This window comes from Athene noctua, chromosome 1 (assembly GCF_965140245.1).
Source record: "Athene noctua chromosome 1, bAthNoc1.hap1.1, whole genome shotgun sequence".
Taxonomy (NCBI): domain Eukaryota; kingdom Metazoa; phylum Chordata; class Aves; order Strigiformes; family Strigidae; genus Athene; species Athene noctua.
In genome coordinates this window covers 111,068,600-111,095,905 of record NC_134037.1, presented here as the reverse complement: position 1 = coordinate 111,095,905, position 27,306 = coordinate 111,068,600, and the positions used below count along the sequence as shown (strand labels likewise).

The 27,306-nt window shown below is 39.6% G+C and overlaps 1 protein-coding gene across 1 annotated transcript in view; it reads right to left on the bottom strand.

Annotated features, from left to right (window-relative positions):
• The window catches only part of ALK (ALK receptor tyrosine kinase), a 330,970-nt gene that overhangs the window by 115,902 nt on the left and 187,762 nt on the right, over nt 1-27,306 (bottom strand). The gene's annotated exons all lie outside the window — the stretch shown is intronic.

Genomic DNA, 27,306 nt, shown 5'->3' with positions numbered 1-27,306 from the left:
TATGACTCAGTTTGCCAGGTACCAGATTTTGATTCCCCACTTCTATTTCACATGTAGTTACCCAGTTTCAGAAGCCATAATCCAGTTTTCACATGAACTTAATTTCTGAGAGATATTTCTAGTTTAGACACTCTTCAGTTGTTCATGTAGCTTCAGGAGGAACACTTTCCTGATTAATTCTAATCAATACACTAATGCTTGAGATGCCATTTTGCATGCTCCTCTGGGTACTGCCAGCACTGATTAATTACAAGTACAAGTCAGGATGCTCTCACAGAGGCACTGAATTCAAAAAAATGTGCCAGAACTCTCAAGTGAGAACTCAAGCCAAAACACTTGCATCCTGCATTTGTCTGTCTTTATGGATAAATGATTTTGAATCCAATTAACACACACATCCTCATCAGGTGCTCTTTCATCCTGCTAAAGAGGGGTTTCAAAATGCTTGATTCCAGCAAGCTTTGGGACTTGAGTCTTGACATCCCATGTACAACAACCATCTTTGTGACCATTCCCCAGACATCCTTCTACATCTGGAAGGTAGAATTAAATTCCATGCCATCAGCCAGCCTGACACCTGTGTTGCCACCTATGTCTTCAGTACAGAGCACTGACGGTTTGCACCAGTGCCTAGGCATATGTTAAGTTTCACCCAGAACACTATTCCAGCCTGGCTCTGAAAAAGCCACTGCTTTCTGACATTTAGAGGCCAATTTGAAAGCAAAAGTCTTCGACATATTAAAACAAAATGGAAACAAATAGCAAAACCCAAAGAACAGACCCTTAAATCCTATTGCCTTATATATAGTAAATGAGGGCTAAATGCACCTAACTGTGAGGTAGGAAAGGAAGAGCTGCATGGCCCCTCCTGGGTCACGATTCAGCTTGCGTGCTTCCCAGCAGCTATTAATGGGAGGTTGAGGGAAGACAAAAACTTTGAACTATCCCCTCTCCTTAAGAAAAAAGCTTTCTGAACTCAAGCTGTGTTTTGCTCTCTCATCTCCACTCACCACAGAAAAAAAATGTGGAATTTTACAGACTCCTCATACCTGAGTTACAGTGTGATTTTATTTCTCCAGGTCCAAGCTCTCTCTCATCTAAAATACTTCTATTGTTACCAACACCTATCATGGTATGCCTGGGAGGAAAATGCAATGTATCTCGGCAAGAATTTCATTTTATCTCTTTGGTAAAAGGTTCAGCGAACTTTGGGGAATTACAAAATTAAATAGCAATAACAGCAGCTGCATCAGAGTATTTCACATCAAAATCCACCTGCGGCACGCTAAAGGTAGTGAAAAAATTAGAAGCTGATTTTCTGAGAATGAAACCATGTTAAAGGCAGAATTAAAAATTATCAGTAGGAGTCCAAAAGAAAAAATTTCCACTTTACTAGATGAACTGGTGAAAGAACGTAACTTTCTCAGTCCTGCATGCCACTGCATAATTATACAGGAGCTTATAACAGCTTTGAATCTTGCCTCCATACTGCTCCAGACTTCCTTTTGCTTCAACAATTAATGGGCACTGCACAAAGAAAGAACCAGACTAGACCTTTTCAGGCTGCAGCAAACAGAAAAATAGAAAATGTTTTCAAGAAGATGCCAATACAATTTAAGAGACAAAAGGTGAAAAAATAAAATGACCCATAGGAGACTGTGTAAACTCTTTTCTCACTACTACAAACAATGCAATACACTGTCTTGTAATTACTTTTAATTATCAACTTTAAATTCATTTCAGTTTACTGATCATAAAACTACTAAAAAATCATCAGGGCCTGAATTTGATGCATGATGATATAGTCTTGAAAAGGATTTAGTTCCTGAGATGGCAACAAATAAAGTTACTCCATATTAATGCAAGAGATTATTCAGCATTAAAGGAGCCAATTCTTGATGTGCAATGCAGAAACTTTGCAATGTAAACTCTTCTGCTCATGGAACTTTCTACTTAGTAAGAGAAAAAAAAATAGTATACATTTTCCTCTATTGATTTAATGCCAGTTGTCTTTCTAGCCTTTCTATGGCCTTTTGCATAAGCAAGATGTAACTGTTAGTGATAGGTTAAACACAGTTAAGACCTTTATTAGTGTCATTGGATCAGACCTTTCACATCCCCATGACCAGTTCCAAGAATGCTTCCCTGCCGTTCTCTCAAAATGCCTTTAGAAGATGGCTTGACAAAAGTTTTGCCATAAAAAAGACTAAATAATTGTAATGATTTTCTTTCCTTTTACTCTTTTAATGCTTTTTAGACAAAACGAGTAACACCACCAATGGCCCCCCTAAGAAAATGCTCTTTAATTCTGCTAGTTTTGACCAATAAGTCAGAAACAGCGTGTAATTACCATGCTTAGAACAGGAGACCAACAAGATTTGGCTCTGGACTGCAATGATACCGCCTCACATGTGCTGGGAAGGAAGTTAACTCTACCCTCCTTTTAGGATTGCAATACTGGGCTCTTTTGTACAGCTACTCACCTGAGAATTGTTCAACTGGGAAGATATTGCAGCAGGGCATAAATTGCTTTAGGTTACAGTGGGACACAAGTAAAGGATATTTTAACGTTATACTTATTCTTGGATAACAATGAAAGTTTGCAATTAAGCCACTAGAGTTTCATTGGTAGTAGAATCGCCTCCTACATTTACAACATATTGTACATGGGAAAATTTATTTAAATTAATTAAATAATTAAAAAAAATTATTAAAATGACAGAAAATAAAACCTACAGAAAAAAATTTTCCTGTTAACTTCTATAGAGTTAAAAATATTAATATTAATATTTTTGTATCTCTTTCCTGAGTGTCTCTTAGAAAAATCACCTGTTCCACAGATTTTGCTTTACTAACCTGATTAAAGCAAATTCCCTTCTCTGAAAATTTGAAGACTTACATTTGAGTACTGTAAAGAGTTGCATCAGGTAAGGAAGAATTGCAGCGTCACAATTAAATCTAACTCTTGTGATTACAAATGAGAATATTTTAATAGAATTTAATACGGAGGCCCTGGAAGAAAGAGAACAGGAACTGCAGAGAGATTCAAAGACAGACAATGAAATTACACTGTATGGTGGTGGGCAAACATCTTTCCAACACATTAATCTGGCACCTTTGCACTGGAACGTAACCTGCTACTGCCATTTAGTTAGGAAAACTCAGTTTTCCATTTTAAAATGTCTATGTAAAGAGTAACCCAGACACTTACAGAATGACTTTTGTTACTGACCATTCTGAAATGTAAATTTAAAGCTACACACACGCTAAGAAACTAAGAAACTCAAAAGCTCTGTTGGCCAAGTGGGTCTGAGACACGAGAAAGTGTTGTTGTTTTAAACAACAGAACAAATTATTTTAATTAGCCACTTCATCACATCCAATAAACAGTTCTGAGTTTTTCATGGGAGCTCCCCACTGACATGACATGACTAATCACTCCAGTAAGAGACTACTGCAATTGCAAATACAGTAGAGCTAAGCAACTTGCCCAGAGGAATATGTTCACCTGGCACGGAACTTTCCTTTCTGCTCCCCAGTTAAACCTTGCAAGGTGGGTGGAACTTTCTTCCACCTCTTGAGAAATACATGGTTGGAGACACTCCTGGGATGCTACAATTAGTAATCATAACCAAGATGTAGCATCAAAACTGATGTGAAAAGAACAACAGCTCAGCGTACTTTTGTGATGCACAATGGCTCTTTAGTGTCACCTCCTCCTGTAATCCTTTCCCTATTTGCATATGAGCTTGATTACGCTTCCTTTAATGAAACTAACACTGCCAAAAAAAGAGATTTCACTGTATGAAAACAAATTACCATAACTGCTGGCAGCATGTAAGCCAAGGCAATCCCAGGAACACTTAGCATTCATACAAACCATTACATCTTTAGATGCTTATACAGACCTCACAGCCCCTTCTCAAACAAATCAAACACCTCATTTTTCAGGTGGGTGAAAAGGAAGCACAGGAAGGTTATATGACTCATTTAGTCAATAACTAGATGGCAGAACTAGGATCAGAGATAAAAATTTCTGATTCTTACTCCTATGTCCTAATCCACTGCATCATGCTGCTTCTGATGAGGGTAATTAAATTTCATGCTTTAGGGAGTAACTTAATTGTCTTTGAGGATCAGAAGGAAATTCCATCCTCTCAGCCCAGTGTACAGCACTGCTTAGGTGTGCCAAAGAGTGGTTTTCATTTTTTATTTAAATATCAAAAGTAAAAAATAATCTAATCTTAATTATAGTCAAGTACAGTCAAGGCTTCAGAAAGACGGGATGACTTTTCAAAGAGAAGAGTAGTGGAAACATATTTTGAAATAACTATTTCAATTTCAAATTTCAATCAGTCATAATGTTTGGGAGACCAATTAAACTGGGATTTTTACCTCAGCAGTCAGCAATGGTTTTTTGACACAGTTAAAGGGGAGTACAAATATTGTTTCTGCTCACCATCTATATGGTGGAATAAAAGCTATGAAAGATTTTAGGTTCAAAGGCTGAAAGCGTGGATGAGAGGGAAGGTTTTACTCAAAAGAACAGCTGTGCTTAACTCTGTATTCTTTAGGGATATGTTGCAATTATCTAGCAGCTTTAATAACTTAGACTTCAAAATAAGGTATCAATAAATCCAAAGAAAGATTAAGGACTAGCTAAAGGACTGTTTGGATCATAAGGTTCAGAAGGGTTTACAGAACACCTACTCCAGGCATTCCCACTCACTACAAGACAATCCCTAATCTCCTGTAAGAAGCTTCTAAAACTCCTTCATCAGGTCAAACCCCATAAAAAGCTGTCTGGTTAGAAAAAAATAGCCTGACTGGATTTCAGAGATTCCCAGAAACTGGCTGGCAGATAATCCTCAGCAAATGCCACCTTTCCCATAACTTCAGCTATTCAGTATCTGGCTGCAACACAGAGGTAGGTATAGATTGCATTAGGCATAGGGTGTGCCATACGTGGTGCAAAATAGATAAGCAAATAAAAATAAAACAGGGTGAAAAATAAATAGAAGTTAAATGTCTCCCATTGAACTGCACAATACAGAAGATGTCTATACATAGGCAATGTGAGGGGTAGCATGAAAGGAAATTGCAGGGGTGAGGACAAAAGATGTATTTCCTGATTAACAGCTTCCTCTACCAATTTAATTTGCTTCCTTCAAACAGACTTTTGAAAGAAATGACTAATTAGGAAGGATGTGAATGGGGAAAGATGAGGCTTGGAACGCAGAAAGTTTGTGTGCATTATTGCTTACGTAGCGGGTATTGTAAGAGTAATTACCCTATCAGGAAGGAGGCCTTTTAATTGTATGACTCTGAATGAAGATGTTTGAAAAAAGAGAGTGACTTAGACAATCATGTGGTCAGTGCACTCTAAGAAATGGAACTTGTGAGGCCAGCATCTACTGTTCAGAGCAAATGGTACATCAGAAGTCAGACAGAGCATACCACATAACAACAGAGATGTGAACTTCAAAGAGAGAGAGACACCATGAAAGTGAGGTTTGCACAGCTTTCAACATAGCAGCAGTCACAGCAATGCTATCACAGTTGATAACAGTGTTCTCGCAACCCTTACCACACTTGGAATATACATGAGAATGACATCTGCTGTGTAGGTCCAAATAGAAGAAATGCTACAGTTCTGTACAGACAGTACAGACAGTACAAGACTACAGTCAAGTCTAACTTTTGCCACACATTGAGTCTGTTTCTGAACCACTGATATAATCTCTCTCATTTAGTACTGGATATTTCTGAGAAAGAGAATCGTAGCAGGTCACGTTGAACACCCAGAAGGAAAGGCAAGAGTAGATGACCACATCTGCTATTGCCTGGAAAGACAAGTTTAAGCCATTGTCTGGGATCTCAACTCCCCAGAACTTGGAGCACAGAGATGTTTTATTTAGCTCAGCATACATTCGCCTGTTAGTCTCAACATTTGGCATACACACTTCCTTTGAGCATAAATAAGAAAAGCCTTGACAAGGAACATGCATAGAAAACAGACTCCACAAGATGTTCTAGTATAATTTACTGACTCCTCATAGTCAAATAAAAAGGAACCTAAAGCAAGATGATCATTTCCTTGGGCTAATATTGCCAATGAAATTGAAGGTGTTTCTGAACAGTGATTTTAAACCAGCATGAAAACATGATGACTGTCTTTAGTATTTACTGATAAAGAAAATACCTAGGCCTTCTCATTCATTCCCAAAACACAGTAGTCCTGCCAATGCTGTTCATCTCAGTATCACATGAAATTGTTTTTCAAATTCAAGTAGTCTTTTTTTTTTTTTTTTTTTTTTTTTTAAATGGCATCAGTAATTGCAATTCAATAGCATTTGCTGGGATAGCTCTTGCCTTTAGACACCATTCTGGGAAGCAGACCATGCACTGCAGCATCCTGGAAAGCTCAGAAACATGATCTCAGCCTCAAAAAGCAAGTCTCGCTTGCAAACTCACCTGTATCAGACAAAGACTGGAAAAAAACACATTCCACAATTCCTTCACAAGGCAGAAATGGGGTGAAAGGTCCCTGCTATGATATTCCAGCGTGACTTTAGAAACACTGTGACATTTCTGTGAACTTGGGTATAAAAAGGTATACTTGGTGCCTGAGGATAAGGTTCAGTTAAGTTAACAATACCCAGCTGAGTTAAAAAGGCCAAATTAATTGAGGCACCATTCCTGGAGTCTGACTTAAACTCTATTTTGAATATATAAATCAATCTCTGAACAAGGATGAGTTTTTCTGTATGATGCAGTGACAACCTTTGAGCACTTCAGACAGCAAAGGCTGCAGGTATGCAAAGTATCCATGCAGGGGTACATACTGTCAGCTTGCCTACAGGCAGCATAAACTGGGTAGCAACACCAAGACTGCATTTCCTGACATTAATAATTTGTTTCATGTCACATCAAGAGGATTTTTCAATGTACTATTTTCTAGGATCGTTTCCTCAATGTTCCTCTTCTCCTGAACAGAATACTACCATAATCCAAGTGCTGCAGCCTGACAGAAAACACACAGTAGAATTCCCAGCCCTTTCTTTCTTCCCTCATTGCTTTCCCACATGGGCTGCCTGAGTACTTGCTTCAGAGTAGGATTTTGCCTTTTTCATCAAAATTTAGATTTATTGACTCTCAAAGTCTCACAATGACCTCTAATTTTCCCTAACAAACATAACCACAAAGCTCTCAGGCTCCATATCTGCCAAGAACAATCAATACTGTTAAATAAAAACCAGCCTATGGACCACAGCGGACCTTGCCTCTACCTACCTCAAAGGTTTTATGCAGTTTCAGCTTGATTATGGGTGAGCCAGCTCTTGGGTAATTAAGAGTTCAGATGCTTCTGCATAACTGTTTTTGCACGCATAAGCTGTCTCAGGGTATACCAAACTCTAGTCACAAAGAGGTTAAAGCTGCCTGAGTCTGTAGGATATGTTGAGCTGAGCAATGGGCCGGAATGAAGACACCATTATGCTGAAGCTCTATCACAGCAGTCAAGTGATTGTGTTTGAGTCAGTAACTGTCTCCACCACAACCCGAATAGGTCTATGTTAGCCACTGCCAGCTGTACCCTGGCTTTGCCATTAGCCCACACTAGGATGACTTTCCACTGATTAAACGCATTCATCTGTCACAACAACAAACTCCTCTTTTCTGGACAGTACTTCAGAAATGAGCTGAATACAAGCATAAGGAAAAACAAGGAGCAAGGGAAGGTATATTGAGAAAGGCTATGGGTATACTTGTGCTTCTGTTGATTGCCTGAAGTTTGCAGGCTTTAACAAGGACTGCAACAGCAATTTAGCCCTTTCGCTGCAGTCCCAAGGCAAGAGAGAAATGGGGGGCTGCACAGCAACCACTAGCCTGGGGCTTTCATGAATTAGTGTGGGCCCCTCCGAACTCTCTGCTCATTTACAGAACAATTCCAAGAAGCTCTTCTCTGTAATTTAAAAATCAGTGCAGAATGTAAAAATAATGACCTTTTGGCCTAGTAATATTTTACATTCACTTGTAGATTAACTCATTGAGAATAACAGAGAATTAGGATGTCTGGTCTTGTAGGTAAAGTGAATTTAGTCCAAAGAGCATTATGGCCTAAGAGCAGCTTTCCCTCACCCCCTCCCTTTTTCTTCTCCTTTTAAAAACTGAGACAACACACTAAAAGCCATAGCAAATTCTCATCATTAGTTCTATCTAGCAAGTGGCTGTGTTTGAGATTCACATCTACAGAAAGGGCCCAGCACACACCACAGATCCATCAACATTTTCGAAGGTGAATGAATAAAGTACTTAGAGACCAGAGCAGCTGTTTCAATTATAGCATTAGCATCCCAAGCCCTAAGCACTCAGTGCGCCTGGAAGCCCAAGGGTGGGTAGGGAACAGAGCCATCTCTGTGGATTATAATTAAAAGACCAAGGCCAATTGCACATTCAGAGCAAACAGGCAGCAAATGCTTTGGTTGCAGTTGGTCATTTTCTGTTTCAGTCTTCCATATTTTTCTTTTTGCTTTGCAAATGTGAACAAATCCCTTTTAAAGTATGCCAAATACAAGCAACTCCAGCATTCCCATCCTGTTGTTTATATGTTTTGCAATTTCTACTTCATGAAAATAAAAGGTTTAGACACCTTCTCCTCTCCCCTCTTACTTTCACAGGGACAAGTTTGTATCCTGAGGGGCTTCGTGGATGCAAAAAGTTAATTTCAAAGCAAGTAATGTCCCATGAAAATCATCGCTTCATTGCAACAAGAGAAACAGTGAATCTATGTACTACATTTCACACCTGCTGATGTGAACCATGTAAATTCAAGAACCCATCTTATAATTTTTGTTAGTCAGAGATGTAAGTTCTCATACAGCAATGATTATACAGAAAAAGATGGAACTGGCACACACAGATATTCCTCCCTTGAGGGAATTTCTGTTTAACCACACACAATTGAGTGGACAAACTAAATTCAATTTTACTAAATTCTGACTAATCAAAAAGTCAGTTTTATTCCTCTGACCATACTGATACACCAGCATAACATAAACCTTCAGCATTTTAAGAGAGCACTATAGCATAATGTAACCCCCCAAGCTTAAACATGAGGTGCCAGGGAAAGACACATTGAAGTCCTCATATCTCTAAATAAAGCTTCATGATGTCCACTTATTATGAAAGTTGGGAAGTAGAGATGCAACACACTGTAGTCCACCACAAGGTCTGATAAAGGCTCACAGAAATTATAGCCTAAGATCAAAGCAGTGGATGTGGCAACCTGTCTGAGTAACAGCACTCTTTCTAGGATGAATGGGGCGGGCCCTCTTCTGCTAGAAGCCCTAAAGTCTGTCTCAATAAACATTCCTCTTCAGTTAACTCACACATGAATTCTGCCAGTAGAAGAAAGATTTCTCAACTCTACAGCCACATGAGAAGGAATAGCTTCTGGATACTTTGGTAGGTAGATGTTAGATGAAGACCTTAGATAATGACAGTAAGGACTTGAGCATCTGACATAGCAGAAGAGGTAGAAAGAGTTGGGCTTGTTTAGCCTGGAGAAGAGAAGGCTCAGGTAGCATCTTATCAACCAATCCTTTGGCTCTACTTTGAGCAAGGGGGCTGGACTAGATGATTTCCAGAGATGCCCTTCAACCTCAACCATTCTGTGATCCTGCACAGGTAGAAGGTGCTCCACTGGCTGTCTTCACTGCTGTTTTCTTTAACAAAACAAGCTGAATTACTGGTGCTCCCAGATCAATGGTACTGGAGGCTCAATAGTAGTCACTTCTTCAATTTTTCTTTTTCAACTATAGACTCAGAGCTTCAGTTGAATGAACCTAACTTGCACTGAAACAGGATACATGAATCTAATACAAGAAATCTAATACAAGAAAATACATAAACTTAAAGTAATCTGTGCTTTGCTCCTGTTGATGTAGGCCATGAAAATGCAAAGAGCTTAGAAGAATATCAAGGGTTATTAATGAAGTTTCTGTCAAATGTTTCAAACCTCACTCTCCTCTGAAATTAATTTCAAAGTGAAAGAACCATTTTCCCATTAAATGTGAAAAAGTAAGTCCCAAGCAACTGGTCCCTGGAGGGAAACCCTCCAGACCCTAACAGACATTCTCCTCTGTGCTTAGTTTACCTTGTACTTTGTTCTTCTGGTCACTATTCGCTATGAACACAGGAGGAAGGAAGAAAGGAGAAAAGGTTATTTCTTCTTGTTGCTTTGTGTTAGCAAAGGGCAACATTCAAAACTCTGAAATGTATACACATCTTTGTAAACAGAGTACTGAAGAATACGGGCAGATCATATCCAGGCCAGAAAGTTCATCTGTTGGCAAGTGAGTCAAACAGTAGAAGCCAGGGAGAAGGGGAGAGGGGGAGTTGGAGAGCCATAGCACTGGCAACCAATGAATCAGGCAAAATACAGACAATCATGTGGATAAGAGCAAGATAGCCAAAATACATGCAACAGCACTAGCTGCCTCAGACACGATGCCCCAGAGGCAGCCAAGACTGTGACCACATTCTCATTGTGGCTGTAGTTTGAGGTTCACACAAGATGGGAAAACAGGTGCTCTTTGAAGACTTCTTGATGAAACAGCAGCCTAGTACAAGACAAACAAAATAGTGTATTTAAATACTTGAAGGCCAGCATGGACTGACTCTTCCTCTGTGTAAACTTCTGACTCAGCCTTGTATTGTTTTCCTTTCGTTCAGCCCTTGGGATGTCAGGGTATAGCCATGAGTCAAGAGCAAAGAAATACTCTGTGTGTTATTTAGCATTCTCTAAAGGACGCCAGGCAATCCGTGAAACATTTCAGGAAAAAAGACACTGAATAAAAGTAAAGTGATCTTTCTAGGGTGGAAAACCAAGCTGCACAAATTACAGTACAGTGGAGACATCAGTTGTTGTTCTTTTCCTGAAATAATCTTTATGAATAATCCTGTACTTACAACCTTCACAGAAATATCTGTTAATATCAGAAAGAGCATATAACTGAAACTTAAAGGAGTGAATCAGAAATCCTATCTAAAAATGCCTGAGGAAAAGGAGTTTTAATAGTGAATTTCAACATCATAATTTCCTAGGAAATGAGGGGATAGAGACAGGGACCCATGAGAAAGGAAAAAAAAAAAAAAACGGGGACAAGGTGAAGACAGCAGATTAAAGACAGAACATAGCCTCCTGAAATGAGCAATCTGTCTAGAAATGGGTGAGAGTACTGAACTTCAGTTCATTTGAAGAAAGGAAAAAAAAAATTCCATTACAGTGGAGAAACCAGAAAGGCACAAACTAACTAATGCCCCAGCTCTTGTAGTCCTAGTGATTGCTCCCAGTCTTATATTCCTAACTTTAAGTCATATGTTTTAACTCAGCCAAAAGCTGATGGTGATCAAAAGCTCTTTGTTTCTAATAGCTTCTTAGATTCAAAGAGTTCAGCAGAGTCAAAGCCTTCTCCCCCATCCCTTTTTTATTTCTTTTTCTCTTTTTTTTTTTTAAAAAAACCCCTGTTAAATCTCTAGATTACCAACCTTAATACAGGTTTTCACCCTCTGAGGACAAACTGGACTTGTTTGGACTATCATTTCAGCTTTGTCTCTAAATTTGACTGAAAACCAACTGCTAAATATGAAAAAAAATTTACTATTTTTATGCAAAAGAACTACAAAATTGACTTGAGTTCAATAATCCCTGATCTAAATTTATTCTGAAGAAAAAGGTAATGACAATATGTGGATTATGCATCAGCAATGAAGTCAAGGTGTCAACAGAAAGGTATGTATGGGGCCAGGGCAGCTGCAATGGCAGTCAAAAGAAGTCAAGCAAGGCATAAGAAGAAGGAAAACTTCTAAAGACAGGAACAAGAGACAGACAGACCTAATTGCGGTAGACAAGGGTTCTGTATTCATATTTATGTGATGTCTGATGAAGTACAGAAGATGAAGATTCATATTCTCACCCTAGCTATTCCTTCCCCATTTCAGGGCAAGGTTCTCTTGAAAATCATGCTGGGAGTCTGTGCAGACTAAATTCTTTTCTTGCCACTAAAAATTATTCCTGTAGTTTACAGTTGAAAAATACTGGCATTGCAGGAAGGCATCTCTAAATAAATGCAACACTTTGTCTCCAAAGAGGCTAGTTCCACTTAATGCATTAAAAGCAGATAAAAAATGCCAAACGCATACTAAATGTCTGCAGTCTTTAGAGTCATGCCTAAAGAATAATGAAAATGGGCATGACTCTGCTTCTGAACAGATCTAGGATTACCATCAGCCACGCTCTGTTGCTCTAACCACCACAAGTGGGGTAATGACAAACTCAGCAAGGATTTGTACAAGTTCCCCATAAAGATTCAGATTCCTATCTAAATTATTCTTTCTCATCTGAACAGATTTACCTACCCTTAGCCCTGATCCAAAGAAAGTTTCTTGATGGGGCCTTTGGAGTAACAGAGTTTTCTCCTAAGTTGTTTTTCTTACGTATGTTTTCTTGATCTCTCTTCACCTGCACAGAGAACTACAGCTGAATCATTTATAATTCCTCGGAGGTGGGTTTCTGTGGAAATCATGTATGAAAGCAACAGGTGGCCAGAACAGCACTTTCAGATGTTCTTTCAGCTAAGCCTGCTAAGAAAGTGTGTGCAAGCTGACAATGTACAGCAGCTGTGTCCAGCCTGTGCTAGACACTACAACTTGAAACATTCAGCAAAAACTGCCAGCAGCCAAACTTAACATGCATTTAAAAACTTTACTTTCAAAAAGCCCACCAGTAACCACTAGGGATTCCACTGGCCAATTACTGGGGAAAGGACTTAAATTGTATTACTTAACCTTACAGTCTGGTGTGGAATTAGAGATGAAGTCACCACTACAAACAGGATTTAGTCTTGCAACCAAGAAAGTCTCAGCTGCAGATGCATCCTTCTTTGCAGGGGATGAAAAAGGAAAGCTGAGCTGAAACACTTCTGACAGTGCAGATGTCCCTCTACAGAGAGAGTCTAGATGGGAGAAGGAATTCCCATCTTCCAAAGCACGTGAAAACACACAAAAATAATGCTGGGATATAAAAAAAGAACTAGTAAACAGTCAGAATGCTTTTTCACCAGAGCTTCTCTATTTAGAACTGCGTCACTCCATACCAGAATGAGAAGCAGGTATTTTCAATGAAAACGAAATTCTAAGAGAAAGGAAAAATTACATGTCATGAACAATTATGTATGTCAGAGGCTCCTGACACATCAGGATCCCTGGCTTCCAAAAATTTGTATTAAAGAGCAAGAAAGAAGCCTTCAATCTCAGCTTTCTAATGAAAAAGCAAAATTCAAATAAGTAAAATGATACATCAGTGGGCATTTAGCATTATTTGGACAGTTCCTTTGGATTCTTCATGATTCAAATGTGTACTAGTACAGAATCACAGATTCATCTAGGTTGGGAAAGACCTTGAAGATCATCTGGTCCAACCGTTAACCTAACACTGACAGTTCCCAACTACACCATATCCCTCAGTGCTATGCTGACCCGACTCTTAAACACCTCCAGGGACGGGGACTCCACCACCTCCCTGGGCAGCCCATTCCAACACCCAACAACCCCTTCTGGAAAGAAATGCTTCCTAATATTTAGTCTAAACCTTCCCTGGTGCAACTTGAGGCCATTCCCTCTTGTCCTATCGCTTGTTACTTGGTTAAAGAGGCTCATCCCCAACCTCTTTTCAGGGAGCTGTAGAGGGCGATGAGGTCTCCCCTCAGCCTCCTCTTCTCCAGACTAAACACCCCCAGTTCCCTCAGCCGCTCCCCGTACGACCTGTGCTCCAGAGCCTTCACCAGCTTCGTTGCCCTTCTCTGGACACGCTCGAGTCATTCAATGTCCCTTTTTGTAGTGAGGGGCCCAAAACTGAACACAGGAATCGAGGTGCGGCCTCACCAGTGCCGAGTACAGGGGTGAGATCCCTTCCCTGTCCCTGCTGGCCACGCTATTGCTGACACAAGCCAGGATGCCATTGGCCTTCTTGGCCACCTGGGCACACTGCTGGCTCCTGTCCAGCCAGCTGTCAATCAACACCCCAGGTCCCTCTCTGACTGGCAGCTCTCCAGCCACTCCTCCCCAAGCCTGTAGTGCTGCTGGGGGTTGCTGTGGCCCAAGAGCAGCCCCGGCATTTGGTCTTATTGAAATAACAATTTATTTTTTTTGCTATTCTAAACAACAGAAGACTAAATATAGGTATGCTCCTAAAAAAAAGGCCTCAACAGAAAGTAACGAAAAAAAATTACATGAAACTTCCAAAACAGGCAAATCATGAAACTGGCAAAACTTGGCTCAGGTCTGGATTCCACTAAATCAGAACAAATACTATTAGATGTCTATACTCTAGCATTATAAACAATAACAGTTTCTAATAATACTGTTATGGCAAGAGTCCCTATACAATACTGAGATTTACAAATCACTTTTCTTATAGCAACAGCATGGTATATTCTTTGAAAACGTTATGTTGTTGGCAGCTTTGCGATCCAGTTTATTCATGGGTGAATTTTGGCCAGCAAGCAGACTGCTCTTTTTGATTTTTCCAGCATCACTTCTCAAGAGAAAACAAACTGCTTCCTGAGGCAAGGACATTTGTACTTTGATGAAAATTCTGTGAAAAGATAATTTTCAACATACTGTTTGAGCCCACCTCTGCACAAGAACCCATGCTGTAAGGATGAAAAGTAATTTCCTGAGCATAAATTCAGGCTTCACATCACTGACTTCTTCAGCAAAAAAAAATAATGTGGAAAGCTTCAGTATCATTTGCTAGCTTTCCAAGATACCTGTTTATGACATTTGTTTGGTCCTTTTCATCCAGAGTTACAGGCACTCGCTCAAAACAGGCACTGGGTATGAGCGTACTGCTGGGTTAGGAAAAAGTTTTCACCTTTCACTCTCTCTGGTGGGCAATCTCTCATCTTCATGTAGTCAAAACAACAGGCTGTTGGACTTTATACGTGAGCAGGCATCTGTAAGGGTGAACTGCCCTGTGCTCAGCCCGGGCTCAGCAGGAGGTATTAGCCTACTGGCTCCACAAGCTACTCAAACAGCTCTGAGGTAGGTGCAGCTGCTAAAAGCATCACTCCCTAAGTTGTCCCTCGTCCATCCTGTCTCTCAGGCAAGATGCATAGTAACTCCTCACATGTTCCTTGGTGTTGAAGATGTTTCCCCACTGTTATTCAGATTTCTCAACGGTAATTCTCATTCTGTTTCTTAAAAGAGTATTAGAAAAATCAAATTATATCTATCTCAAAACAAGTCTTTCTACCTTTAACAGAATAGGTTGATTGAAGGTAGCCAGTAAACTAGAAGCAAACCTGGTGACAAGTGAAACAAACTGCAAATTGCAGTTTGAGTTCAAAGCAATTACCTTTGATCCTCCTACCAGAGATCCTCCTACATTTCTTTAGTGAAAATGAAATACTCATTGCATGTTTCAGTGATGATTTAATTGACCAAGATCTTGAAATTCTTACGATTTAAACTTTGTTTTAAGGTGCTTTATTTTTTTGCCCTGTACATAAAAACGTTCAAGTCTTGAGATCATTGCATGGACACATAAATATTTCAGTAATTCAAGTCTAAATGTTTGTGTCCTATCCTTCTGGGTGACTAACTCAGGGAGTAATAGCAATGAGGTTTAGAATGCTAAAGCTTGCAAAAATTGACAGAAAAAAGAAAGAAATTATATGTGTATTTATCAAAATATCATTTGGAAGATGAAGGAAGTGCATTGTTTGGCTATTCAAATACATGTAACAAGCAAAATAATGATTTGACAACTACTTCAAAAGATATCTTAAATGGTCTTCAAAATAAGGAGATGTAAAAAGAAGGTAGGAAGAATTAAATTCCAGTAACAGTGTGGTAATACCTCAACACTCTAACCAAGTCTGAGGCACCTCTCTGTGGAAAACATGGTAGAGACAATGTGAGGATACGTCTGCCCCGAAGCACTTGAACTATTTGGAGATGCTGAGAAAAAACTGCAGGTCTCCTTTCTCTCACAATCCAGTACTGTCAGAAAGCATGTACTGGCATTGTTACTTCTCATGTTTTCATCAGCCATCCTGTTTCAATTTGAAAATCTATTCAAACTGATGCTCCTACTTTCCTAGCTTTTATTCAAAAGGAGAAAATAATTTGCAAAATTTCACTTTGAGAAAGCTTTATGTGCAAGCTCTGGTACAATACTCTCAGCCTACCCCTGTAATTTTTCATCTTGGTTGCACTGGATTGACAAGTCTGGCTGTTACCTTCAGAGCAATTACAGACTAGCAGCAGCACTACAAGTATTTGCTCATTGCCCACCAGCCTGACCCGGCTATGACCTAAACAGAAGCTTTCATTAAGAAGCAAGGTTGGTATCCAGCATCTCTTTATTCCTTGACCTACCCATTCGCACTGCAAACAAGAGTGCTAAGTAATGTCAGGTGTAAGGGAGATTGCTGTGATCTGGGCACTAAGCGTAGGCTTCTCAAAACCAGGCATCGAGATGTGAACTTTACCCCATATGAAAACAGGGATGAACACACCTGCTTCACTGGGGCAAGAATCAGACAAATGTTCGTACTTATGAAAATCCCACCTGAATTCATTAAGAGTTATGCCAAGTTCACCGATTCATTTCAAAACAAAATGAAGAGCCTTTGGACAAAAATAATTTTTGATCCATGCAACAGATGATCAAGTGTTCAAAATCTTCCCATTTTCTTCACATAAAGATTACAGTATTTCAATTTTTTATTTAACTTCCAGTTACTCTAACCTAGTTCATCAGGGAACACCACCTGATCCTGACCTTCACCAAGACACCATGGTCAACCAAATCAATTCATTAACTGCAGTACCTCATACATCTATACGGCACTCAAGCGTCCACCCACACACCAGAAAACCAATGTTAGTCATAGCTTCGACGCCTTCTAAATCCCTTAAAGATCATTTGCAAACTATGACTTACAGTAGCAGTATCTTGGAGCTCTTTGATTTAAGGCACTTAAGAATTAGACTCTTCCATCCCACAGCAAGAAGTTCTTGTGCAGTGAAGTACCACATGTGATGGCATGTAGCATGGCTGAAAAAGCAAATCACTCACAGGGCGTTAATTAGCTCTAATTGAGTTAGTGTCCTAACCTTTGTCTGATACTAGTGTATGCTTTCTTTTAAACCTTTTCTGTGACAAACCTACTTGTAGGTAATCCAGAGCCAGTCCTGTAAACACCTCTCTCCATCAGATTCTTTTATAATTAAATATCAGAGAGGGCACCTGCTGGGCTTGTTTCCCTCTGTACAATTCTATGTTCAAAAAGCCTTCTGCTGTTAATCAGCACTGATTACCAATCTCTTTGGTGGTAATTGGTGTATCATGCTGCAAATGACAGCTCTGGGAGACATACAAAGTTTCAGTAAAGGGCATGACCATAATCCCAGTTTCTGATCCATGTGGATCCACTCCAGTGCCACAACAGTTAATTACTGCTCACAGTACTATAATTTGACAGAATGAAAGCAAATTTTGTCACTTCACAAAGCATTAGAACATGTCTTTCTGTAACATGACTTGCTTAAATCCTCAGGGCAGTGTCCTAAAAACAGAAATTTGATGCTGTCAGTGTCAAACTCAGTTAGTGAATGAATGTGCTGGCAAACACAGCTCTCAAAGCCATCGATCAGACAATGCTTCTCTGCTCTTTGCAAGTTTTGATTACTCCACGAAATTTTTACATCTTTTCTTTCCTTAGAACAAACAGATATGTTCAAGAATTCTTTTAAAAAAATATTTTTCCCTCTAGTAAACATGTACTGTTACCTTTAGTTTCATTTTAAAACAGGGAAAAGAAAATACTGAGAAATTCAATGTAGAATATGTGCTGTGGCTTTAATGGCAAAGTCTTCCACAGTACAGCAAGAACATAACACAGCAAAATAAAACTGATTGTTAGTGGGTTTTTAGATTTTGGGAGCAAGAGGATGGGACTGAATATTTACCATCTTTTCCCAAGTCTGCCAGAAGCCATAAAGCCAAATGCTCACTTGGTATTTTATGTGCCACCAAGGAAAGGCTGGAAAAAATGTCCTGTACAAATACCCAAGGGAGGTTACCTTAGAGGAAAAGATCTTAGTTTGCAAGTATATCCTTAGACTAATAATGTTAACAGAAGCATTTCTACTTATTTTGGGGGAATTTAGTAGCTCAGTCTTAGGGAAAACAAGAAGTAAGAAGAAAAGCAAAATTAACAATAATTACAAATATCTCTAATTCATCCTTCCACTTTTTGAGTGTCTTTGAACATGAATCAGTGCTCTTACTGAGGCAGGGAACGGTTGGAACTATTTTGTTCATGTTCCTTTCAACACAGATATAGAATTAAGTTACTCTAATTTGTCGTTGACAAAGATCCTGTTCAATGCAACTACACTGAGACTGCTTGAGATCTCAAAGATGCCAATAGTAAGTGTTCCTCAAAACATTTTCTTGGCAAAACTCTTAAACACGCTGCTGGCTAATGCTAAGAACAGTATGGCCAAAAGGAAGAGGATTTTAATTGAAAACTCCTTTTTCAGTTTAGAATGTTAAGAGAGCATTCCAAAAAGCACCCCTCTGTGGTACCTGCTTCATTTTATATAAGGTACTAAATATGTGCAAGGAGAAAGCAGGCAAGAGGGTGAGAAAGACTGTTGATCAGGATATTCACCTGGAAGTCACCTGAATCCCTGGTTCAGCAAGTGTTCAAGAATGGTTATTCAGACTGATACTGCTGCCAGGAGAAATCAGAGCTGTAGTTCCAACACACACTGGTATTGGCTGTGAGACTTTCTCTAAAGTACAAGTTAAATTTTGCCCCATCAAACTGCACAGATCATGACTTATGAAAATGCTACTGGTTGTCAGAAGCAGTTATTTTATTTTTGTTTTTCTCCTCTTCAGCATTTTCCTTCTCTGCCTCCTCTTTCCCCAGTGTTGATAGTGTATGGAAGGAAAGTGGATCAGCACTTCAGTAGGATCAGGCAATAAAACTGTATTCCAACTTTTTTATTTTTTATTAAGACATAATTATGACATTGCCTTTGTCATGCTCTTTTCACAACAGCCAAAAGGTGAAAGCAGAGGAAAAGTTTGGTCACTGACTCATCTCACTGTGAGTAACAGAGAAACTACAGAAGGTTTTTATTCAGGGGTTTTGTTTTGCTTCTTTCTTCTCTCCTGCCTGTCTTTCATTACAAGAAGATCAGGCCTTCCCTTGTGCTGGAAGGTTCGTTAGATGGTAGGTTATGACTCCACAAAAGCTATAACCTTGTTGTACAAGCAGCCCCGAGGGAATATTAAGTCAGGAAGACTGACTTGCTGAGAAGCAAGGTTTAGAAAAAAACACTTTGCAAAAGCTGTCTTGCCATTCATCTGAAGGCTGAAGAAGCTGCAGCTGTGGCAGCTATGATAAGGAGGTTCCTCCATACCAAATGATAAAGAAATAAAGACTCGGGTTTGCTTTTCTCTTGGCTCAGAAATACAGTCCTATCCCTTACTTTAGAAAGTATCAAGAGGGAAGGGTGGGGAACTGAAATTCCCTTTAAAAGTAGTGAACCTAAGCAATTCATTTTCTGCACTGACCCCTTTAAAACACTGAGCTAATTCAATGCCCACCATGACCCCTGGGTGCTGCTGAGGTGGCATGCAGTGAAGGAGGAGGAGGCTGAAGCAATCAGGCAGGAGCTGCTGCTAGCCTAGCAGGGACAAGGAGGCCTGCTGCCAAACTGATCGGTGGAGGGGAGGCTCCACCAGGAACACAAGCTGTAGGCAAACACAGGGAGGCCCTGGGAAGGAAGAGCAGCTCTCAGGAGAGGCTCGGCTCATCTTCACACTACTTGTCCCTGTGGTGTCTCCAAATTTGTGTGGTAAACAGACAATATGAAATGCTCACTCTCCTCTCTTTTTGGACCCAGTTGCAGTTCTAAAGCTCTGAAGAGGATCAGCCCAAGGGAGTACCTCACATACTTGGTTAGGGTTCTCCATTCTCTTCTAATGTCCCTTCCTCAGGTACCACAGATCACTGTGCAGATGCAGGTAAAATGAGGAGACACTATGGATGGGAGGCTGCAAAGGAGAGACTGTTGACTTCAATCTGTTGCAGGGCTTTTAAACAGAGAATGACACTCATTATTTCAGCATTTGCTCAAGTCTCTATCACTTTCTTGATGCTCTTGCTGTTCTGAAAATTGTGCTGGACAATTTCAAGCATACATTCTTCTTGAGTTCACATAATGTGCCTTGAGCAAATCTGCAATGAAAGCTTAACCTTTGTATATAATGATGGAAGAGCAAAAAGGTCTATCCTACTTCATAAGGTTTTATAAAGAATGAAAATGATCTTATTTCATTCTCCTTCTGAACTTTTCAACTCCTGAGAAAATGATTCTGCATCTAGTCTAAACAGAAGTGAAGCGTCTCAGCTGCTTTGACCACAGTGCCAAGCTGTCTAGGAGACATTGGCTGACAGAAGGTGTTGATGAGTCCCTCTTAGGATATCATTAAAGTTAAGCTCCTTTTGCACAATGAATTTGAGTATTAAGGAAGAATAACTTCCATGAGCAGCACAGGGAAATTCAGAAACTGATCTAAACACAAAGAAAGTCCAGAAGGTATCTAAACCAGAGCAATTTATACACCACTTGACCTTCTCCTTGAAAGGAGCAAAATCTAACTTGGTAGATTCTTCAATGTGGAGTCTTCTACCTTAATATCCTGGGATTCTCTGGTATCATCATTAAGTTGTCAAAGAAAACATTATCAACTGGTAATAGAAATATAACAAAAAGTGGAAGAATACAAGAAAGAATATAGAATAGGGGATTTCTATAGTAATATGTCAAAATAGTCTGTCCTCTGCCACAGGTTACACCTTCACAAATTTCTGCTCCTTTGCACATACACGACAAATTTATACCCAGTTATATACATTGAGGGACCGAGGTGGACTGCACTGTCCCTTGATACTGGCCTTTTCCTACTGATAGAAGGTGTTTGACCTTGCAGAGAGCACCAGAATTCTGGAAAGCTGCTGAGAGTTTCCCGCCCCACCAAGAGTTATGAGAAGATCAGGACATACAGGCCACAGAATAACACTTAGATCATAATCACAGAATCATCTAGATTGGAAAAGACCTTGAACATCATCTAGTCCAACCATTAACCTAACACTGACAGTTCCCAACTATACCAGATCCCTCAGTGCTATGCTGACCCAACTCTTACACTCCTCCAGGGATGGGGACTCCACCACCTCCCTGGATGGTCAAAATGTCAGATAAACTGGATGGCAGAATGATCACTCATTTTTGAAAATTGAGGGACGATTTGTTAATGCAGATCTGTTTCAAACTTTTTAAAGGTATGTCTTTGTTAGTCAGTCTAGAAAAATTCTAGATGAGGGAAGGTGGGTAGGACAGAACTTAAAACAGTACAAATTAGCTCATAGTAATATAGGGTTGGAAAGTATGCACCTGGGGTAAAAAGGTTGTGCAAATTTCACTGGCAGTCCTTAGACAAACCATGTCTTGAGATTTTAGTGCTAAAATGTTGACATGTCTGGTTTTGAAAGGGTACAAGTGGATGGTAGGAGCACTGAATGAAAGGAAGTGTCCTGATTGGAGAATTACAGACACTTCCAAAATTACTCAGTTTTGCAGTCCTAAATGTATAGGGAGAGATTTAATCTAATCTGAATCTAAACTCATGTTTAACGTGCCTCTGTTTCCATTGTTGAAATCTTAGACACTGAAATAAGGCTCTAGTTTGGCCTTATGATGCATTAAACATGGCAGATTCTGCTTTCAATCATACTATCATAAAAAAAGGACCAGTGAACTTAACTGATTCAGTCTGGGTTTAGACCTGTTTAACAACATACAGAGCAATGACAGAATGGCTGTACTTAAAAATGTAGGACATCTAAATTGAAAAATCACCCTATGTAAATAGAATTAAAATTACTAACATGATATGCTGTCATTTACAAAGAGATTATTTTTTTCCTCATTTAAGTGATAAAGCTAAGATAAGATCATAGAACACAACCTCATTCTGTTTTTTTAAGCAAAACTCTCTTTTACACCAGGAGGGATTCCAAACTTTAGGTGGGTGTTTTGCCTATGCGGAAACTGTAGCATTTAGCCTGAACCAGAAAGAGAAACTCCTTCCACACAGCTCCAGGGAAAACTAATATCACCTCAGAGAAAAATCTCATGTAGTTGTGAATACTCCTTCTTTCAAGATATTTATTGACTTTCATACTTTTGTTTAAAGCAGAATAATAATAATCAGGCCAGGGCATTTCTTCCTGCTAATAAGGACAAAGAATTAACTACCCACCATGCCAGTAGTCAATTTTATGTGAAGGAAAAGGTAAGTAACCATTTTCAAGAGATCAATACATGAGTTACAATGCCAAAATTATAGCAGAACAGCTCATGGATGCAATCTCAATCAGTCAATTAAAAAATGAAAGGAAAAAATAGAGGCATAAGAGGTGTTACTGGTGCTTCCTCAAGCCCTCTCTACTGAGCTGTTGTTCAAATGAATTCTGCAAAACAGCCAGCCAATATATTTTTAAGAATTAATTCCTTTTCAAGAAATGCTGTTCTGTTTAAGCGAGACCTTTTCCTATGAACATACTGTTCAGCTGGGGAATTCAAATTCCAGCAGAATCTTTTCTGAAGGAGAAATCCCCTTTCTCCCCACACAAAAAAGACAGTAAAATCAAACTGTGGAATGACAAAGCCATTGGAAAAAGAATGATACACTATACTTTTGTAATGCCTGTATTCACCAGAAGCTATTAATAAAAAGTTTACAATAATTATGAGTAGAGATACTATAATGACTTATTAATGTTTTCCAACATCTCTCATAAATGTGAATTTCAATTTTGGGGAATCTTGGGGGTAGATTCCCATCCAGTCTGATTTTTTTCATGATAAGTAGTTGCCTCAGGCCAAGAAAAAAAAAAAAAAATTCCAGGGTAATTATTTTCTCTGGTGTTTGGGATTTTTGGAGGAGGGTTTTTTGGAAAGGCAGGAAGCTTGAAACTGCAGAAATATGCCTTTCTGTCAGTTTTTCACAGTCTTACTGAAATACATGGGAGATACTTTTTGAATATTCAGTGTCATATAACAAAAATCTGCTCATATATGTCTCAGATTTGTCTCTTAAAAACCAGTGAATACGTTTGAACCCCCCTTTTTCTCAGCTCCCCAGTGGAAAATGGCAACATGCACACGTTTTATTACAAGATTTATGACCACATAATAAAGATAATCTCCCCACCTGACTGGTCCAGGGCAAAAAAAAATCAGTATCTGAAGTATTCGAAATTCTAGTCATGAGTGTGATAAGAATAAAACCCCTAAGGAAATGAACAACTTTGTCTTCTGAGCAAGGCTTGAATCATTTCAGTAAATAAACCACAGAGGCATTAACTGAACAATGAGAGCAAAAAATTATTGCATAGCTGCTCATTATGTGAGCATCATCTATCCTCTGTGCTGAATCAAGTAAGTATCTTGTACTAAAAATACTATGATTCATATAATTAAAGACTGTACCATAATGAATATAATTACAAGAGGTAGAATTAAGATTGGACAGGAAAACATTCTGGCATTTCATAAATTTTAAATGCTTGATTTTATCCTTCAGTAATATTATTTGAAGAGTATAGTAAGAAGGAAAACCACAAACAATAATGTCAGAGACTAACGTTCCAAAGACAATAGGGATTTAAATCTCATTTTTAGCTACAAGGTTTGGGCAATAAGACCACATTGAAGGAGAGATAGGTCATGAGATCTCAGGGTTGTTTTGGTCAAAATGCATGATGCCTTATGCATGTTGCCATCTCAGACTAAAACTGAATTAAAGCAGTTTTTAGCTTCTGGATGCCTGAAAACCAGAGAAATGCCCCTGTTCTGCTTTTTCTGTGGCAAGCTAGACCCAGAAGTAAAAAGCTGACTTAAAGATTTGAATACAGAAAAGCCTAAATACATTTTAATAGACTAAGATTAGGGGCTCTAGTGTTGTTATTTAATTAAATACATGCAGATGCAAAAGCAAACCAAAATACCCATCCCCAGAAAAAAAAAAAAAAAAAAGTTTTCAGATGGCACAACTAAATAAAAAAGCAGTTCAAAGGCAAAGAATCGAATAAATTTGTCATCTGTTTAGAAATATCTTTTTATAGTCAGGTAAAAAAATACTCATTTTTTTCCATTTTAAGTTTTAAATTTATCTCCTGACAGCTCAGTCTGCAACCAGGCAATATGCAGGAGGAAAATGATCTCTTCTACACCAAACCTCTGAAAGTAGACTTTTCTCTGCTTTTAAAGACAGAACTTCCTGATCCACAAGGCAATTGCCTGAATGTTCTGCCAGGCTGCTGTGCTGGTTTTGGCTGGGAGGGAGTTAACTTTCTTCATAGTAGCTTTGGATTTGTGCTGAAACCAGTGTTGGTAATTCAGGGATGTTGTCACTATTGCTGAGCAGTGCTTACACAGAGTCAAGGCCTTTTCTGCTTCCCACCCCACCCCGCCAGCGAGCAGCCTGGGGGTGCACAAGGAGCTGGGAGGGGACACAGCCGGGACAGCCGACCCCAACTGACCCCAGGGATGTCCCACACCATATGGCCTCAGCTCAGCACGTAAAGCTGAGCAAAGAAGAAGGAAGGGGTTGATGTTTGGAGTGATGGAGTCTGTCTTCCCAAATAACCACTATGCGTGATGGAGCCCTGTTTTGCTGGAGATGGCTGAGCACCTGCTTTCCAGTGGGAATGGTGAATTAATTCCTTGTTTTGCTTTGCTTGCATGTGCGGCTTTTGCTTTGCCCCTTAAACTGTCTTTATCTCAACCCACGAGTTTTCTCACTTCTACTCTTCTGATTCTCTTCCCCATCCCACCTGCGGGGGGAGTGAGTGAGCAGCTGAGTCGTGTTTAGCTGCCGGCTGGGGTTAAACCAATGACAACTGCTCAAGCTAACTCACCATAGTGAAGCAAGTCTCCCAGCAGCAAAATCCACCTTGTGTTATTAAAGGATCACCATACCCAAAATATCAATCCCTTTTAAGATGCAAATTTGCAAAAAAGTAACGATTCTGTTCCTTGACTATAGAACATCAGAAAACAATGGGTGGGATAAATTTACCAAGATGTTACCGAAATAACCAAAAATTCTTGTCTTGCGTGTGGCCACATAAAACAAGATGTAACTATGATTCCCTCTTCCTGAAAGCAAACCTATCAGAATTCACTCCAGAAGGTTCACCCCATTCTAATTAGGGCACTAAACCACAGTGCTAAAGAAGGTGGTTGAGAAGTTGTATTGCACATTTCTCCCAAGAAATCTCTTAAGGACCATCTCTATGCGGTTCACTTCACCTGCTCTTGGGTAAGGGGACCGAATCAAACTACCCACTACCCACTGAATTGAAATCACAGAGAGAAATTTTGTTAATCAGAATGCAGTTCTGGTGTTTGGAGCTTAATCACACTGCTACAGACTGGAGAGAAGGCTAGGGAGAACATCTAACCTTGAGAATGATAGTATTTCCCCTCATTCTTTAAAATCTATCTCTACATGCTCCCAGCCTACCTTGCCAGATTTGTTTTCTTTCAGTTCTGTATCTTATACCTCTTGTTCCACTCTAACACAAACTCAAACTAAGTTTTTATTTACCATGTCTCCTAGCCCCATCGCTGCTGGTACAAAAGCCACCCCGTACTGTAGATCTTGCTTCTCGGAACAGGTCTCATACAGCCTCACCTCATTACTTTCCTACATCTGCTCAAACAAGATTTGAAATACAGTCTTTTCTCTGCTAGGTATGCTTTTCAAAATTTTATCACTTAACGTCCCGAAATGCTTTGGGCTACAAAAAGTGGCCCCAAAATTAATAAAGATGAATTGTATTAGACTAAACACAAACTACAGCTGGTCAAAAAATAGCATGCAGGTTTTTTTGAAAGCTTCCACAAAACCTTTTCTTTTTCTGTCAAAATCCAGAATTTCACAGAAACTTGGAGTACAAAAGTTTCTGAGCAGCTCTAATAAAAACTAGAAGTTTTAGCTCTGTAGAGTATGTTTGTGTCTCCCTCCAAAAACCATGCACTAAGATGAAACCTTCATAGCGATCCCTTTCTTACAGTAGACAAAGTTCAAGAGGATTTTATGCTCTTCTGTTCATTAAGGTATTTAGTGGTGTGAGGCAGGGTTTGCCTTCAGATCTTGTGAACCAAAGTCTGACTCCTGCCAAACAGAACTGACCTATCAGCAGGACACAGCTCAACCATAACTCACAAAGGCAGGCCAGTCTTAGATAAGGAGGACTGTGAGTTGTTAGAAGGCACAACAGTCATATATCTGCCTTCATTTTCATGAGCTACAGCTGTAGGAAACCCTGATGAAGCTTGCAGTGGTAAGAGCAGAACTCTGCCTGGCAGAAGAGGCAGCAGAGCTGACCAATGTACCAATTCCCAAGTGCTGGACAAAGGGCCGGCAGGTTCGCAGTCTTGTTTCGTTCCCTGTCAGACCCCTACTTTACTGCTTAAAGGACAGACATGTTCAGAACCCTGCTTGCAGGCTATTTCTGTGTGCATTAGATACTCCCTACTGCATTCTTTCGAAGACCACCAGGAGTGCCCAAACCATCAATGGTATGCTGCAGATGACGCCCATTTGAGAGGTTTGAAGAGACAGCACTTGATTCAAAGGTTGGGCATTTGGCTACAGAATCCCCTCAATTTAGAAGGGCATCAGACACAATGACTGGCACACAGAGTTGTACCTAGAGGCCCGCTGGCAGCAATAGCCTAAAACCAGCATACTAGATGCCTTTGCATTCCTTCAAGGCTAAGGAGCATTCAAAAGAGAGAACTTCACATATATCTGCAGTTAGTTAAAGAAAAGGCAGATTCAGAGAGGGGTAAATACCTGGTACAGATAATCAGAGAATGAAATGTATAAAGCATACTTCAAATTAAATGTCACTGCAGAAATGAAATGAAAAACTGGAGACTCGGTTCTTGTCTGACCAGTTCATTTGCTGCATCCTCAAGGTTAACGTTTATCTGTTTTCGTTAGACCAGTAACATTATCAGGTACACTGAGGTTCTAATAACAATTGTATAAAACAACGGAATTAATCTCAAAATACACCGAGACATGCAGAACTCAGGGACATCAACGCGAAGCCAGGGAGACTTTAGTTAATT